This window comes from Canis lupus, chromosome 1 (assembly GCF_003254725.2).
Source record: "Canis lupus dingo isolate Sandy chromosome 1, ASM325472v2, whole genome shotgun sequence".
NCBI lineage: Eukaryota > Metazoa > Chordata > Mammalia > Carnivora > Canidae > Canis > Canis lupus.
The window spans coordinates 120,055,825-120,073,003 of NC_064243.1; the positions used below are offsets into that span (position 1 = coordinate 120,055,825).

Genomic DNA, 17,179 nt, shown 5'->3' on the forward strand with positions numbered 1-17,179 from the left:
CTGGAAGGAGCACAATAACGCTTTAGAGACAGTACTCTGAACCATGACTGGACAACTCCTTGAACGGGTTCAGGAATGTTACCAGAGGTACCCAGGAGCTCCTTTTATACTTATGTGAGAGATGGAACATTGGAGAATTAACCAATATTTTTCTATATAAATATCATCACCAATGATACCTGCCAAATTAACAGAGAAATGCCAAATCCTTAGAATCCCTGAATTAGGGCAACCTCTTTTTGGGCAGCAGTGATGTGCCAGGGAGAGAAGGGAATGCAAGTGACACGGACTCTACTCTGGCCTTTACTACTCACTCGTGTGAGCTCTTGGGTAAGCAACACAGCTGAGATGTGCCTGGCCTGATTCTCTATGTCCCAGAACTGAGGCAGCAGGTGCCCGCTGGGGCAGGAGGAGTGTGATAAGAATTGGAGTCTCTGAGGGGGCATCGAGGGGACCAGATTAGTGGGCTTGATGAGGGAGAGTTTATTCAATCTTGGAACACTCTCCTCGGCCTGCCAAAATGCCTCAGCTTGACAAAGGTCCCAGGAGATCGAAAAAGTGCGGTTGATGTGCCAGGATTTTCATGAAAAGTAGTGTTTAGGATTATTAAGGAATTCAGAGATGTGGGCATGCCGAGTATATGGTTCATGAAAGACTGATACACCCTCTGGGGGATTATGTTCCATAGGAACACCCAGGCGGCACATGATTTTCTCAGGCCTTCTGGAAAGTGCTGGTGGGGAGGGGGTCACCATCACTAGGAAGTTTGGTGGTGGCACATCTGTGTTGGCCGGGGCTGACTTTAGGAGAGGCGTTGTAGAACGAGGCTCAGTGACTGTAATGGGGATGATAGGATCCCTCAGAACAATAGAGACCAGATGGCCAAGCTCAACTACCAGAAGCCAGGTAGACGTAATTATCTTAATGAGTAGCCACGAAGGTGGGCGGGCCAATTTGGCCTGCGATGTGGAGCTGGTGGACAGAACAGAGCTGTCCCTAGGAGCAGCCCACACAGGTATGACTCAATAGTACGGCTCTGTTTTTCTTGATTTCCTTTGGAAGAAGATCAGGAGACTATAGGAAATTACCCCAAATAAAATGACACAATATTATGCCCAGTTTTTAGACCTGAGATATTTTCTTGGACTGACTACAAAAGCCCATGTACCCAGGGGGAAGGACCCTGTAGCCCTAAGGCCGTGTGCCTGGTTAGGAGTCCTCAGTCCTTTCCCAAAGACAATTCCAGCCTTGTACTTGGGTAACTCTATCCTGGGGAGAGGGGAATAGTCAAGCATTTGGAGTCTTGGACGTAGCATCTGAGGTGCCATTGAGATCTGGAGGCTTAAAATGTCATCACGGCCCTTCTGTACGAGTAGCGGCACATGGGACCAGGTAATAAATGGAGTCCTGGTCAAAGACCATCTCCCCAGTGTTTATTTGCCTGAATCCTGAATGTCAAATCAGAATAGATGGTGCAACTCCCATGCTGCATCCTTGGACTATAGACTGAGTGCTACCATGGCGGGGAAACCGTGCCCTGGCCCTCCCTCCAGCCAAGAGAGTCAAAGTCTATTATTCCAGGATGAGGGAGATGGTGAAAATTAGTGCCACTCGTAAAGATCTAAAGATATGTGTCGTGTGGCCATCGACTTCATCAGGAGAGTCCCTGTTTGAACACAAATGGATCCTGAAAGATGACAGTGTCTCCCACACACAACCTTGCAGTTGCCCTGATCACAGCTGTGACACCAGGTGCGGTATCTTTGTTAGAATAGAGTAACATGGCCTGAAGTTCATGACATGAGCGCTGACTTGGCAAATGTGTTCCTTCCCAGCCCAATCAGGGATGATCAGAGAGTTTGTATTCACATGGAGCAGACCACAGTACACATCGCTTCTCCCCAGGGCTGTGTTACCCTTCTCACCCTCTGTCGTGCTATGGTCCACGTTCATCTGCTCCGTGTGGACATCCAGCAAAATATCACGTTGATTCACTACATTGAGAACAAACTCATTGGGCCACGTTAGCAGATTAACATTTAACGAAATGCACCTAGCATGTTGGGGGCCGTGGTAAGACATATGTGTTCCAGAGGTTGGGAGATAAACCCTCCAAAGATTTGGGAAGCTGCCACACCCATAAAGATTTTAGGGGTTCAGTGGTCAGGGGAACGTCTATCCAAACAACACTCCATCCAAAGAGTAGGAGAAATTGTCGTGTCCTGCATCTCTCACCCTGACAGAGGAAGCACAATGTCTGGTAGGCTCTTTGGGCTCCATAGGCAGCTAAATCTATACCTGGCAGTACTGCTCTGACTCCGAGACTGGGTGACATGAAAGGCCATCCTGTTTGAAGGGCTTCTAGAATAAGAATGGACTCTGCCACAGGCCCTGGCCACGGTGCAAGCAGCCCTGCCATTTGGGCTGTAAAATCCAGCCAACCCGGTGGTATCAGAGCTAGGTCCCAGGGCTTGGAAAGCATGCTGTGTGGAGTTTATGGCAAACTCCTGTGAAAGAATCAGAATGTGCACTTGACCCCGGGTTCTGGATCGGGGCCATGTCATTTGCCAGGGACAATAGCTCCATTTGAAGAACGGCTCCTGATTGTGTTGTGGGTGGAGATGAAGCACCTGACCAAGGGGGCATCAGATGACCATGTCGCCAGAGCTCCCCTCTATGAGATCACCAACTCATAGGGCTAGTCACGTCCAGAAATAAACCATCAGCAGGTGGAAATGCATCAGCAGGTGGCCCAGGTCCACATGTTCTCCGCGGCTGTACCAACACTTCTCCCTCACATTGCTCCCCCGACTGGGGATCTCGTGTGTCCAACTAATGGAGGATAACAAAGCCTGAGATTAGTTCATGGAAAGGCTGGCTCTGCATGAGGGTACCAAGGACGGCAACCACACTCCAGTCCTTCTCAGGAATGGCCTTAAAGCATGGTGGTGAGGGAACGTCTAAAGGGAAAAACTTCAGCAACGCTGGTCACCCATTGTGCGTGGAGATGTTGGCCAAGGCCACTCTATATGGTCTTAGGGGCTGAAGGGTGAATGGTTTGGCTGGCTGGTCAGGGCCTAGCAGTAGAAAGAGTGGATGCCCGGGGCTGGGAGAACCAGGGTGGAGTGGCGGATGGGCACTGGAGTAGGCGCCAAGTTTGGAGATCTTGGTATTGTATCCTAATGCCCGAGGGTAAGCTTTCATCCTCACAGAGGCACTTAGCGATCACGTGGACAAACCAAGTCAAGCGGCTGATGTTAGCCCCCGATGCATCAACTGTCATCGTCTACTCCAATAGAACGTGAGGGGCAGGGATGGTGGTGCTTCATGGGCCCAACAGTGTGGGCTCCCACTTACCAAGGCCAATCTAGCTACTCCTGCAATAGGGGCCAGTGCCGGGTCCCCGGTACAGCACCCTCTCTCTGGAAGACCTCCTGGATTCCTGTCGGCAAGTCGATTACATGGGGGCCCTTCCCCTCTCCAAGTGATTCACTACAGAGCACTCGATCCACCGGAATAGGGGCCCACAGATTATCACACTGGGCTAGGAGACCCCCGCCCCCATAGCAGAGGAAGTCTGGGATTGGGCCCATGCTCATGGAGCCCCTGGTCATGTCATATATACTGTGCCATCCAGAAGTTGCTGGCCTAACAGTCTGTTAACATGGCTTGTCAGAGGCACAGCTAAGTCACTGACCGGCACAGAGGTGACAATTTGTGACCCATCACCAACCTCCCTCCGGGATGTGAAACATACTTGGATTCAAAGATGTTTCTTTGACCCTTCATCCCCATAGATGATTATATGTGCCTCCTACATAATAAAAATCCATGGACCCGGGAGCCCTGGGGTAGAAGCCGGAGTATCCTGGCTGCCATCACTCCTATTAACCCACCGGGGGAGAGTATGTCCCCACAGCTCTGGGTTTGCCACCAGACAGGGCAAGGATAAGCTGCAAGTGCTGCCCAGACACCTTGGGTTCCCTGTGCCAAGGCGATAGCAGGCGAGGAGAAGTGTCACCGTGTTGGCATCAGGGGCTGTGCTGGACACTGGGATGTGTTCCCCCACTTTTCCCCTCAGTGGAGTGTGGCCTCACCTGCTGGGAGCATCTCTGGCAGGTGGCCTTCAGCTGTCCCTCCCTTCAGGGGTCGCCTCAGCTGCAGACAGGTGACTTACTCAGGGTCACGTCGTCCCCCAGCGTGGACCACAATTGGACAGTGCTGAAGGGCCGTGCTAGCTGCAGAGCCCTGTAAAGAGTCCTCCTGGCATCGCTGGCCCGCGAGGCCCGCCTGCTCCTCCCGAGGCCCGCTCCTCTTTCCGTTCCCCCTGTCCCACGTGTCGCTTGCCAGGAGCCGTCCCTAACATACCTCCTGCACGCAAAACTTCATCCGCCTGCCCCTGGTCCCTGGGGATCCACTGCCCTTGGTGCCTGGAGGACCCACTGCCCCTGGTTCCTGGGGAATCCACTGCCCTTGGTGTCCGGGGGACCCCCTGCCCCTGGTTCCTGGAGACCTCCACAGGTGACTGTAGTATGTGGCCAGGCTCTGGAAGGACCAGGGCAGCTTCCCCACTGCCCCTGCCCAAACCCCCTGGCGAGCCACTTCCCAGCGCCCCTCCACGTGGCTTATGCTACGAGGGTGACTCAGAGGAGGGCCTGGGCCTCTGGGTGCTTCCAGCATGAGCCACAGGGCAGACAATCCGAACCTGGGGCAGTGGAGCTGCAGGAGCAGGTGAGGGGAGGGGAGGGAGGGCTGGGGGCGGTCGGGGGGACCCCTGAGCACTGGGCTCGGGGAGCCAGGTCGGCATCTCCAATTCCATCCAGAAAGGGTTGCAGCAGCTCACCTTGTCCTCTTAACACCCCTAAGCTGCAAAGAAACCGCTTCTTCTGGGAAGCTGCTGGGCTCACGGTCGGTAAGTCGGGTCCTCGGTGGGATGCGCAGGGGCCAGGGCTCTTCCTAGTGGCCGCTGGCAGTCGCCCCCCCTCCGCACCCACATTTTTCTTTGTTCCCCGCACCTCCCGAGGTGCAGACTTTTGAAGCCGACCAGCCGGGCTGCCGGGCCCGAGTCTATGCACGCCCAGAAGCCTCGGAGCTTGAATAATCGATTCCACGCTGCAGAGCGCCGCCGTGGCCTGGGCCTTGGCCGTCGGAAGCCCACGCCAGGCCGTCCCCCCAGGTCCGCCAGCTGGGGAGGGCCTGCCCTTGGCCTTAGCGCCGTGGATGCGCACAGCGCTGTGCAGATGCAGTTGCTAACACAGCTGGGCCAGGCCACTGGGCCAGGCTTCTCGAAGGGGCTTAAAATATGGAAGGCCGCCGCTCAAGACCTTCCCGGATCTGGGCCGCGGAGGACGGGGATTGGGCTGTGCTCACAACGTGTGGCGATGCATAAATATTAGCCTTAAATAACTGTGAATACCTTGTTTCCTCAAAAGATTAGTGGCTCTTCCCTGGGTGATAAATTGTGCGAGTTCCACGGCAGACCTGTCTCCCACTGTATTATCCCGGCGCCCTCTAAATAACCACGTCCCAGGGATGCTCGGCGGCGGGGGGAGCGCGGGGGGCCAGCCGCAGGACCCCGAATGCAGGTCCTTTCTTCTCCTGCGCCTCCCTCTTTGTCTCAGGCCTCCCTTGCACCCTCAGCTGCGTCTTCCTCTCCGTAGTCGATCCCCTCTCTCTTTCTCGCTAGCCCTCTGCCTCCCTCCCAATCCCCGACTTCTCTGTCGGGGTGACAGTGCTACCTAACGTTCCTGAGCTCACTTTATTTTTTATTTTTTATTGTTATTATTTTTTATTCATTATTTTTTATTCATTATTTTTATTATTATTTGTTTTTATTCATATTCAATTGGCCGACATATAGAGTAGCACCCAGGGCTCACCCCATCACGTGATGGGCTGCGTTAATTTTTTTTTTTTTTAAGATTTTATTTATTGATTCATGAGACACACAGAGAGAGAGGCAGAGACCCAGGCAGAGGGAGAAGCAGGCTCCATGCAGGGAGCCCGACGTGGGACTCGACCCCAGGACTCCAGGATCACGCCCTGGGCCAAAGGCAGGCGCTAAACTGCTGAGCCACCCAGGGATCCCCCCTGTGTTCCCTTTAACAGATGTGCTAAAGTTGGTGAGGTTGGAAGCCCTTTATGCCTCCCAGGGGTTGGGGGGGGACCCTACCTGTCCTGGGGATGGGTTAGCCGAGGCGCAGAGAGGTTAAGGAGCTCGCTCGAGGTCACGCGGCTAATAGGGCGGTGCAGCCAAGACTTGCTGAGCTGGGAGCCGGTGCTCTGGGCCTCTGTGGGCTCCGCTGCAGGGAGCCGTCGGGGCCCCGCACACAGGCAGGTCCGGGCCTTCTTGCTCTTTGTGGTTCTTCCTTGGGGGATCGGTACCAAGGGAGGGGAGTGACCTTACAGCCAGTCCGGGTCGCTGCCTCTTGGGGGTACTTGGCAGGATGCTCCTTGCTCCGTTTTCTCTTTGCATGAACTGATTTTCTTGGGCCTTGAGTTACAGAGGGGGCCGAAGTACACCCGCCTACTTGGGAGCCTGGGGGCACCTGGGGGACAACAGGGTCACACACGTGACCTTACAGGCATCCTCTGCCGGGCGCCCAATACTTTGGGTCCCAGGATATCCCCGGGCACCCCTTTCCAGACCGCTCATGATCCAAGGTGCGGAGGGGTGTTCGGTTCATTTTTTTCTTGCCCCCCCATTTATTTTACTCAACTTTATTAAAATGGATTTAGATGGAGTAACAGGCACAGACTTTAAGCGTAGGGGTTGGCGGGTTTTGACCAGTGTCGGCATCCAGGAAGCCCCCCCCCCCCCCCCCGCTTCTGGAGTCAGACCACATCCAACTCGAAGGGCCCGGCCCCTCCTCGCCAAGCCGCCCGCTGGCATAGGGTCTGTCGCGGTCTCTTGCTTTCACCTGCTTTAGCTCCTCGCATAAAGGGGACAGGCTCCATCCTCTTGGGGTCGACCCAACGTGATGACATCTTTGGGGTTCTTCCATTGTTGAACATTATCTGTAGTTACATTAAAAAAAATTTTTTTTTGAGTTTCTGGACGGTTTCTCGTTGTATCACTGTAAAACAACGCGCTTTCTTCATTCCTGAGTTGGTGGACGCGGAGTCGTTTCCGGTTTTGGGGTATCATGGGATTAATGCTGCTTTGAATATTTGTGTATATGTCTTTTGGTTGAACAATTAAAAATAAAGAAATCACGAGGAGTGGGATTTTTCTGGGTCAGATTGTGTGTGTTTGACTTTATGGCAGATTTTCTTTTCTTTTTTTTTTTAAATCTTTTTTTTTTTAATTTTTATTTATTTATGATAGTCACAGAGAGAGAGAGAGGCAGAGACACAGGCAGAGGGAGAGGCAGGCTCCATGCACCGGGAGCCCGATGTGGGATTCGATCCCGGGTCTCCAGGATCGCGCCCTGGGCCAAAGGCAGGCGCCAAACTGCTGCGCCACCCAGGGATCCCCTATGGCAGATTTTCAATGTGATGGTTCCGTGTTGCATCCCCACGGGCCAGGTATGCCTTATAATCGCCCTGTGTCCTGGTTCACATTTGGGGTCTCCCGTGTCTTCGATTTTAGCCATTATGCAAGGTATAGATGGTACCGCCCTGTGGGTTTATTTTGCGTTCCCCTGATGACCGGCGATGAACATCTTTTCATGCGCATGTGGCCCGTTTCTGTTTCTCTTTGTGTGTGTGTGTGGGAGGTATCTATTCAGGTCTTTTGCTCATTTCGTACCTTAGATCCTTGGATTTTTAAAAACTTATTATTGACTTGTCAGAATTCTTTACGTATTATGGATTCAAGCGCTTTGTCAGATATGTGTACTTTGCTTATTTTCCCCAAGGCTTTGGCTTGTCCTTAATTTTCTTAATGGTGTTTTTGGGGGAAGGAAACGTTGATCCTGGGCCTTCTAAGAGCTGTTCTAGAGCATGAATATTGAGAACTCCAGCAACCGGGATGAATGTCTGGGGTGACCTCCATTTATTGGAAGTACCTGGGGCTAAGTGGACTCAACGTGACCAAGGCCAACAGCGGCAGGCGGATGATCCTTCAGGACAGGGAAGATAGCCCCTTGGTGAATCCCAAACATACCTGAGGGGGTGGGGCAGGGAATGGTTCAATCGTGCCAGAGCCTCGAGTTACGGCATGAGCTGCTGAGGAATTAATAGTCAAGAAATTCTTGACTGTTAGATTGACTAGATTAGATTAGATTCTTGACTATTATATTAGATTCATCAATGAATCTTGATGGAATCTCACTGTTGCCACAAGGATAAGACTTTGGGGGATGTCTATCTTCTCTCTTTAACATCTGAAGGCTACGGACTTTGCACACATGTTGCTAAATGCTTTCAACGAGGAATTGGGCCGAGTCACAGACAACTGGAGTCATTGCCCAACATCCCACCAGGGAGCCAGTGGGGCTGAGGTTGAGCCCAGGGCCGTTTTTCTCTGGGGCCCGCCGGGCTCCTTCCACCACCCCACACTGCCCCTGTACTCGCACAGCCAAAGTGAGCTCCCTGCAGTTGTACACGGCAATTGAAATCCTCCTTCTTCCAGACTCTCTGTCGAATAATTGCTATAACACTACTTAGCCATCTTCTCCAGGCTCAGTATTCTTAGTCCCTTAACCCAAGCCTCGGATGGCTTACGTTGCAAGGCCCTTGCTACACACATGGTCCCTCTCTGGTCCATCGCGTGGCTCAGCCCAGGTGGCCAGAGGTGAACGCAAGGTGCGCGGATAAGCAATCTGCACAGGGTGACGTGGGATCTGCTGCAGAATGTCTGTGACCCCCCCTGGTGCAAGCACAGACCATGCGTGGTTCACCAGTTACCCACTGAGAGCTCGCTCTTGGCACACAAAAGGCCAGAGGCAGCGGGACGAGCAGAGGAGTGGCAGACAGATCCTACGTCCTCCCCCAGCCCTGCCTACCCCCAGCCCCTCCTAGTGGATCACACAGATAGCAGAAAATGCAGATTTAAATGAATATATATTGTTATGGCTTTCAGAAGTAAGTAGGGGAACATGAGACAAAGAAACGAGAGAGGCATCGGCTGCGCGATAGGGTGATTAGAGAAAACTCAAGACTGAGCCTTGACCCAAGGCCTGAGAATGAATCATCTGGGGGGGGGGAGGGCAAGTGTTCCAGGCAGGGGAGCACCACCAGGGATGTAGCCTGGTCATCAGGAGTAGACATTGAAGCTGTAAGCAGTCTATGTCTCGAAGGTCTGGGCTGGAAATTTCAACTCAGGAGTCCCCGGTGCACTGTTGTTGAGTGTTCTGGGGCTGCATGAATGGTGATGAGAGGAGAGAGAAAGGAGAAGGAGAAGGCCCTGGACAGAGCTTTGGGGAGCATCTCCTTTCCTTTCCTTTTTCCTTTCCTTTCCTTTCCTTTCCTTTCCTTTCCTTTCCTTTCCTTTCCTTTCCTTTCCTTTCCTTTCCTTTCCTTTCCTTTCCTTTCCCTTCCTTTCCCTTCCTTTCCTTCCTTTCCTCTCCTCTCCTCTCCTCTCCTCTCCTCTCCTCTCCTCTCCTCTCCTCTCCTCTCCTCTCCTCTCCTCTCCTCTCCTCTCCTCTCCTCTCCCCTCCCCCCCTCCCCTCCCCTCCCCCCCCTCCTCTACTTCTCTTCTCTTCTTTTCTTTTTTCTTTTCTTTTCTTTCTTTTCTTTTCTTTTTTTCCTTTCTTTTCTTTTTTAAGTTGAACAGAAGACAAGAAGCCAGAGAAGACAGGAGGAAAGTGACTGAGCATCTGCCTTTGGCTCAGGGTGTGATCCCAGGGTCCTGGGATCGAGTCCCGTATTGGACTCACTGCAGGGAGCCTGCTTCTCCCTCTGCCTGCGTCTCTGCCTCTCTCTCTCTGTGTCTCTCATGAATAAATAAATAAAATCTTTAAAAACAACAACAAATAAAGAACAGCGAGCAAAGCGAGAGGAGAGGCAGGAGTGAGCATTGTCCTGGCAGTAGGGCCCGCTGGCCGCCAAGTGCAGAGCTCTAGATCGAGGATGCTCCAGTCTGGAGCCCAGGAGCCCAGTTCCACCTTTCATGTTGTTCTTCTTTGGGCCAGTTCCATCCATACCTTGCTACCACCCGGACCATCTGCCCTTGCCTGGTCCGTTCTTGATCAGCTGTTTCCCGAGGGACAGGAGATGGGATTCCAGAGAGTTTATCTGTCTTTAACCTCAGAGGACGAGGCAACCACATCCCCTCTGTATAGTAGTCACTCCTCTGAGCTGGATGCTTGGGGTTCATCAGAGGACCGGGCTGCTTTCCCTCCAGCCCTCACCTCTCCTCACCACGCGGAAGCTCCCCCTGCCCCTCCTTCCCGGGTCTCTCCAAGGGCATCTTGATGCAGAACTTTCTTGATGAGAGCCACGTGTCAGATTCCCTCGATCTGAAAACTCCTCCTCCCGCCTTCACACTTCGGAGTTTCTAGGGACCCATCACACAGCAGCCCCCCCCCTTCCCCCTGAATCCACGGCTTCACCTCCTGTGGCATCAGTCACCTGCAGTCAACTGCAGTCTGGAAGCAGATGATCCAACCTCGAGTGTCCCCGCAAAGTCAGGGAACCTAATGCCAAGTCATGACGCCTACATCGCTCACGTCTCTGCATCTCAGCCCACGTCACATCATCACGAGAAGGGCGAGCACAGTACGATGAGATATTTTGAGAGACAGAGAGAGGGAGACCACGCTCAGATAACTTTTATTATAGTATATTGTTATACTTGCTCTATTTTATTGTTATTGTTGTTGATCTCTTACTGTGCCGAACATCGACGTTAAACTTTATCATAGATATGAAAGGATGGGAACAGAACGAAACCAAACCACATAATATACCAGGCTTCAGTATTATCTGTGGTTTCAGGAGGTCTTGGAATGCATCCCCTGTGGATAAGGGAGGACTGCGATTCGCAGGATGTGCCCACCACTTGCATTAAAGGGATGCCAGAGGTTTTCATCCGCAGGCAGAAGGAGAAAGCTAAACGTGAAGCATGCGAATCAGCCGCATTGTTCCCAACATCCCAGAGAAATCACCACGAGAGCCGGCAGCATGAGCCAAAGGGTGAGGAGAGGCACCGAGGTAACTGGGTGGCTTGGATCATCCAAACCCAACACCGCGTCGGGACCCGGGGCAGAAGGTTCTCCAGGTGGCGTCCTCTCTGCACACGGACCCCGGCGGCCTGGACTTGGAAGCCCAGCGCTCTCGTGGCAAAAGATTAAAATATTTTTCACACAATCGGTGAATTCTGTTATTAAACGTTACAGCCGCTAAATTAAATGGTAAGAATAAGTAGTATTTTGAAATTCTGAACATCTTATAATTAGATCAGCCTTTTTAAAAAAAAAAATATTCCAAGTTAAGGCACATTAGAATGTATTCCACAACATGGAGACAGCCTGACAAAGAAACATTATTCTTAGATTTACAATTAATTACCCTTATGTCTATACCTTGCATTCAATTTGCATATCTTAAAAGTGCTGTAAATTTCACAGGACTCCCTGTTTTATTTAAGATCACGCCGCTTAGGAAAAGTTTCTTCAGTGATAACTTTCTCTTGATTATGTAGTTGTGAGGTCAGTAAATCTGGCTCTACTTTGCTCCCCGATGTTATAATTTTTCTTTTTGTGTGTGTGTTTTTCATTATTTGGCTCCTTGTTCCTTCTGTCCTCTCATTTATTATTCCCCAAGGAGCCACCAGATAGAGAAGCTGGCTGGAAGACGAAGTGAGTGGTCAGAGCCTGAGATGTTATCTCTCCCCCACTACGCATTGGTACCGGGTGTCTGACATGTTCTATACATCTTTCTGGTGCCAACCTCATTAAACAAATCCGACTTGATGTATAGCTCTCAAGAAATGAAATTTCATGCAACAGATTTGTTCTTGCCCGATTGGTAGGCTCCGCCCCCTCAACTTGTCAGCTTGTCCCTCCATCTCTCCTTCTTCCCCTTCCTTTGCAAGCCCTGCACCCCCAGAGTGAGCTGGGGTGTTGTGATTTCCCATTGCGTTTTCGTAGGGTGACCACTAAGTTCCAGAACCTTTCGTTTGAGCAAAATTTTTTTGCTCACCATGAATGCTGTATTTTAAAAAGACCACATTGGATTTCTTAAGTTATTCATAAGGAGCCATTAGCACGGTAAAAAAAAAAATTATATTATGGAGAATGCTGCATGTGTTTGCCTTGAATGGAGACACACGTGGCACATGCTTTAATCCATACCCACCTGCCGTTATGTGTTGTGCGCTCAGAAGTGACCCCATGTGAGAGCGCTCTCCCGGGGACTCCATCTGTGAGGGACTGTACCAGGCTTCTGGGACAGGGGCATGGAACACTTCTGCAGAATGGTGAATATCAACTAGACCTACAAAGAATTGAAAGGATTAAAAAACATAAAATGTTTCAATAAAAGGCAACCGATAGTTCAATGTTTTTATTTTTTTATTTTTTTTATTTTATTTTTATTTTTATTTTTTTTTTAAGATAGTTCAATGTTTTTAAAAGAAAAAAGCCACAAGCACAATTAATTAGAACTGGTATGGCCATTAAGTGAAGTTTTAAGTTGCCTTTTTTTGTTGTTGTTGTTGTTCTGTTTTCTCAATGTATTTTTTTTTTTTTTATAATCATAGAGAAAACCATGTTTTTAAAAGAAAAAAGCCACAAGCACAATTAGAACTGGTATGGCCATTAAGTGAAGTTTTAAGTTGCCTTTTTTTTTTTTTTTGTTCTGTTTTCTCAATGTATTTTTTTTTTTATAATCATGGAGAAAACCATGTTTTTAAAAGAAAAAAGCCACAAGCACAATTAGAACCGGTATGGCCATTAAGTGAAGTTTTAAGTTGCCTTTTTTTGTTGTTGTTGTTCTGTTTTCTCAATGTATTTTTTTATTTTTTTATAATCACGGAGCAAACCAAATACTCCACTTTGAAAGTGAGGATGACTTGACGCTGAGATGAGTGTGTGGTGCCATGCTGTATGGATTTTTGTCTCGGAGGGTTTGGTTCTGAGTATCGCAACCCTGGTGTGTGAGAGCAGGATCCCCGCGCTTTTGGAAAAATGAGGAGGAAAAAAGTCCCCCTCCCCCTTTAATTTTATTTCAAGCACGATCAGGTAATTTCCCCTGGCTTCCTTGTCTCGCTTATTAATTGGTAGTTTATTAAAGCAATTTTTAAAAAGTGAATACCATTGCCATTTCTCCCTTAGCAGCAACCAGAGCCCTGCATGGTACAAGATGTCAAGGAAGGAAGAGGGAGGCTGGCCAGGAAGCATGTGGGGGGGAGGCGGGCCTGGCAAGCACGCAGGGACGAGGCGGCAGGGACACCTACACCACACCAGCCTGGGTCCCCTCCTCTGCGGGAGCGTGTGACATTGGCCGAGCCTCCCGTCTCCCTCGGGGAGGTCCTCCTCTTTCTCCCTGTGCCCGCCCTCTCTCCTTTCCTCATACCCGGGTGTCCCTACTGCTTCTGGGAGGTGAGTGAACGGGAGACTTTTTTTTTTTACAGATTTATTAATTTCTGACAGTGACATTCTTCATGACAGTTCACTATGTAAGTGAGTCCCCATGATTTCTGAAAGCCCATTTATCCTGGCTTTGGATGGGCTGAATGCAAGTGCATGGGCAGGTGGCTCGCTCGTCGATCATCATATAATATTTCTATTAAAAATCATTTTTAAAAGCCTCCCGAAAATTTGAATAATACTTTTGCAAAGAACATAAAGCTACACCTCAGATTAGCCGTCCTAGAATACCTTGGCAAAAGTACCGAAGTAGCAAGAGTTTTCCTAGTCTTATGTCCTATATACATCTGTTAAATTACTCTGAGATCTCATTAAATAAAGCTAATGTACTTGTAAAACAGTAGGGAGAGACAGTTTATCATTGTAACTGTTAGAGAGAGCCATTCGGGTAGGGAGGGAGCCAAGAAGACTAGGTATATGCTGGTCAGTGTAGATGTTTCTAAGTCATAAATCTTGGCTCTTTCCCGCCTAGTTATTGTGTATTTCTTTAGGTGAGAGATTGATTGTAGCAGCTCAAGATGAATTTGCCCATAGTCCCTTTCTTCTCCTTCTCCTTCTCCTTCTTCTTCTTCTTCTTCTTTTTTTATTTTTTATTTTTTTATACTCCTGATGCTTCGCCAAGGTGATAATGCTTTTTCTCCCCCCTGCCATCATTTGTTTCAGATTAAAAGCGTGAAATGGCACAGGGGAACTCGGGGAGGCTGGTCTCTGTGGTCGGGCAAACATGAGGGCATGAAGATGTATAATGTCCCACGCGGGAGGAAGCCCTCTCTGGGCCCCGCAGGATTTATCACAGGCTCACCTGAAGGAGAAACAGGGGCATTTACACCATCCGATACCTGGAAAGACACTGTCATTTCCTCACTGAGGACTTTGCAAGCAGATGGTAAAAGGGGTTTAATTTGAAAACACTGAAACATTGTGTACGCTCAAAACCATGACAATTGCGGTTTTATTGTCTCCACTCAGGGAAATGTGTGTCTGGATCATCTCGTGGCCCGAATGGGGAGAAAAGGTACTTTTCATGAATATATATAGATGCTGAATTTATAAGGATCAATATAGTCGCCAAATGTTGTACAACATGTCAGGATATCATAAAAAGCAGGCAGTTCTACATAAAATACCAGCTTAATCTTGGAGATTTTAAAGCCTCATTAAAATGTGGATAAAGTCCATATATGGAAAGGCAGCCTTCAAAAGGTTGAAGTTATATATCTGTAGGGCAGGCGTTGTAACCGCCACTTCTGAATGTCAGTGGCCTCGCGGACTGTGGCGGGTCGTGGTCAGGGGCTTGAGGCTGGGGCAGGGAGTGGCACTGTGGGCCTGGGGCCCAGTGCTTTCCCACGCTCCCCTATAGGACAAGGGATTTAGCTAGGGAGGCCACGGTGGGCAGGTCGGGTCTGGCCGTCTTGGGGAGCTGGCACATCCGAGGGTGGAGCTTTTCGATGAATTGCAGATCGGCAACCTGGGCAGCAGGTCGAGAGGACCGATGGGGTTGGGGTGATGCGGTAGGGTGGCAGGGAGACTCAGGATGGCCACCTGAGGGTTGGAGGCCGAATCACATACTGAGCGGCTCCCCTCTCTGCCCCTAGAAGCCCAGGGGTGAAGTTACTCATTGGGAACCACTCACGCCTAGAACGCAGGGCTCCTGCTCCCCAGTGTCTGGCTTCCTATTCCCACGGAAGCCACAGCTTCTGATTGAGGCCACTCATTTCTTTTCTTTATCTTCTAGTGCTGAGACCAAGCTGAGACCAAGCTGTCCCCAGCCCCCCCACCCCCCCTCACCCCCAGAACGAGACTGGTGCTTTCCCCCTTGTTGGAAGTCTCCATGGTTTTGGCTTGTTTGCCTGTTTTTGCAGAGAAACTTTGAAAGTCAAGCAAATACTTTGATTGTGACCTTTCTGCAACACTGGCCCATATTCACCGCTTGTCAGCAGCACAAGATGGCCAGAAGTCATCCGTCACTGCCAGCCGTCACTCTGTCGCCTTTCCCATCAGCCCCATTACCCGGGATCAGGAGAGAGTAGAGCCTGGCGTCGGAAGGATCATTAAACTTGCGGCTCCCAGGTAGCGCAGGTAGGCCAGGTGGCCTGTTGTTATTTATAATAAAGGAAAGTGCAGCAGAAGTGCCTGCCGGTGGCCCAGGAGGCTGGCGGAGGACGCCTGAACAGTGTCATCGCTGAAGGACAGTTAAAAGTGGACTCTCCCCCCTCACTGTAAGCAAAGAGGATTTATTGAACATCTGTTCTGTACATGGCTGGGAAGATTGATTAATTTAATTGCTCACACTTTGCTTAAGTAACATTTGAATACTTAATGTCAAGTTTGAAGGATATTCCAACGTTTGCCCGCACACCTTCTCCTTCGGGTTGCAGAGGGAGATCCGCAAGGGGGTGGGAGAGCGTGACCGTCTGGAGTTCCTTCTAAATCCTTCTTCTCCGAGAGCCTGCAGGAGTTGCCAGTGGGAAAAGCTGCCTCTTTTCATAAAAGCAACTAGTTACTTTTCACATTTTCCCATTGTGATAAATCATTAATGTAATGAGGTTGGATCTTCTTCACTGAGTGGTGGTAATTTCCCCTCTGGTATCAACTGTGGAGACAGTTGAGCATATTATATATTTCTGTACCCTTTAACATAATACCGTAATCGTATGAAAGTACCAGATGAGTTAAAGCTGTAATAATTTATTGCAGGTTATAGTCAGGCGGCGTATTTAGGAGGAACTCTTGAAGGTTCTACAGAAAACCAGGCTTTAAAACGTTTCTCAGCTCATCGACACTTGCCTTTCCCTTATTGGCTGGTTTTCCCTCCTGTCAGGTGCCAATCGGATCCAGTGTAGAGGAAGAGGTGCCTCGGAAATACTGGATGCCCCTTCAATAAAACTTTATTTGGGAAGGGCCAGAAAAACTCACACATCTCATGCATCATAACGGCCACGTGTAATCCTCAGGTCGAAAATCAGTCCCAACCACACACATCCAGACCAGAGCATGGAGGTGAATGTTGTGAATATATTCCACGATGACTTCCCTTCCTCCTTGTAAAGCCTGTAAATATCTCTTTTTTTTTAACATAAAAAAAAAAAAGAAGAATCGCACTGAACTTTCCATGAACACATCTGCAGTGGGAATGTGGCTTGCTGGTCTAGAACAATGGCTAGTGTCTGAACTTGGCTTGAAAAATGACTCCGAGGGTTTTTTATTTATTTATGAAAACAAAATATGCCTCTCTATGTTTCATTCTGCTTAGGATCACCACTTTGCATGAATTCATCCATTCACTTCTCGGCTCAACAAGCCCGCCTTGGGCTCTCAAATCCTTCAACAGCAGAGAACATGGCTATTTGGTTGGAGACTTCTTTCAGGATTTTATATTGAGAGAGACATTTTGGTTTAAATGTGTAATAAAATATATAAATAATTTTTTTTTTTTGAAAAGAGGGATGATGATGTGGGGTAACGAGAAAAGAGGTGAATATTTAACTCAACTGGAAACTGGTGCCAACACTGCCTTCCTATTGTCAGAGACCCTGTATGTAATGTGCTCGCAAACATGCTCACATCTGGGAAGGCTGGGACCTGGGAGGCTGCACTTCGAATTTATTGCCCAGAAACAGGAAGAAAATCAGAGAACCGCAGGG

The 17,179-nt window shown here is 49.5% G+C and overlaps 1 long non-coding RNA gene across 1 annotated transcript in view; it reads left to right on the forward strand.

The window, feature by feature from the left end:
- The window catches only part of LOC112645598 (uncharacterized), a 50,138-nt gene extending 33,174 nt beyond the window's left edge, over positions 1-16,964 (forward strand). Inside the window, exons 2-3 of the long non-coding RNA XR_003127144.3 lie at positions 14,505-14,550; positions 15,398-16,964. This is a non-coding gene — a long non-coding RNA (uncharacterized LOC112645598). The remainder of the gene's footprint in view (positions 1-14,504; positions 14,551-15,397) is intronic.
- The last annotated feature ends 215 nt before the right edge of the window (positions 16,965-17,179 follow it).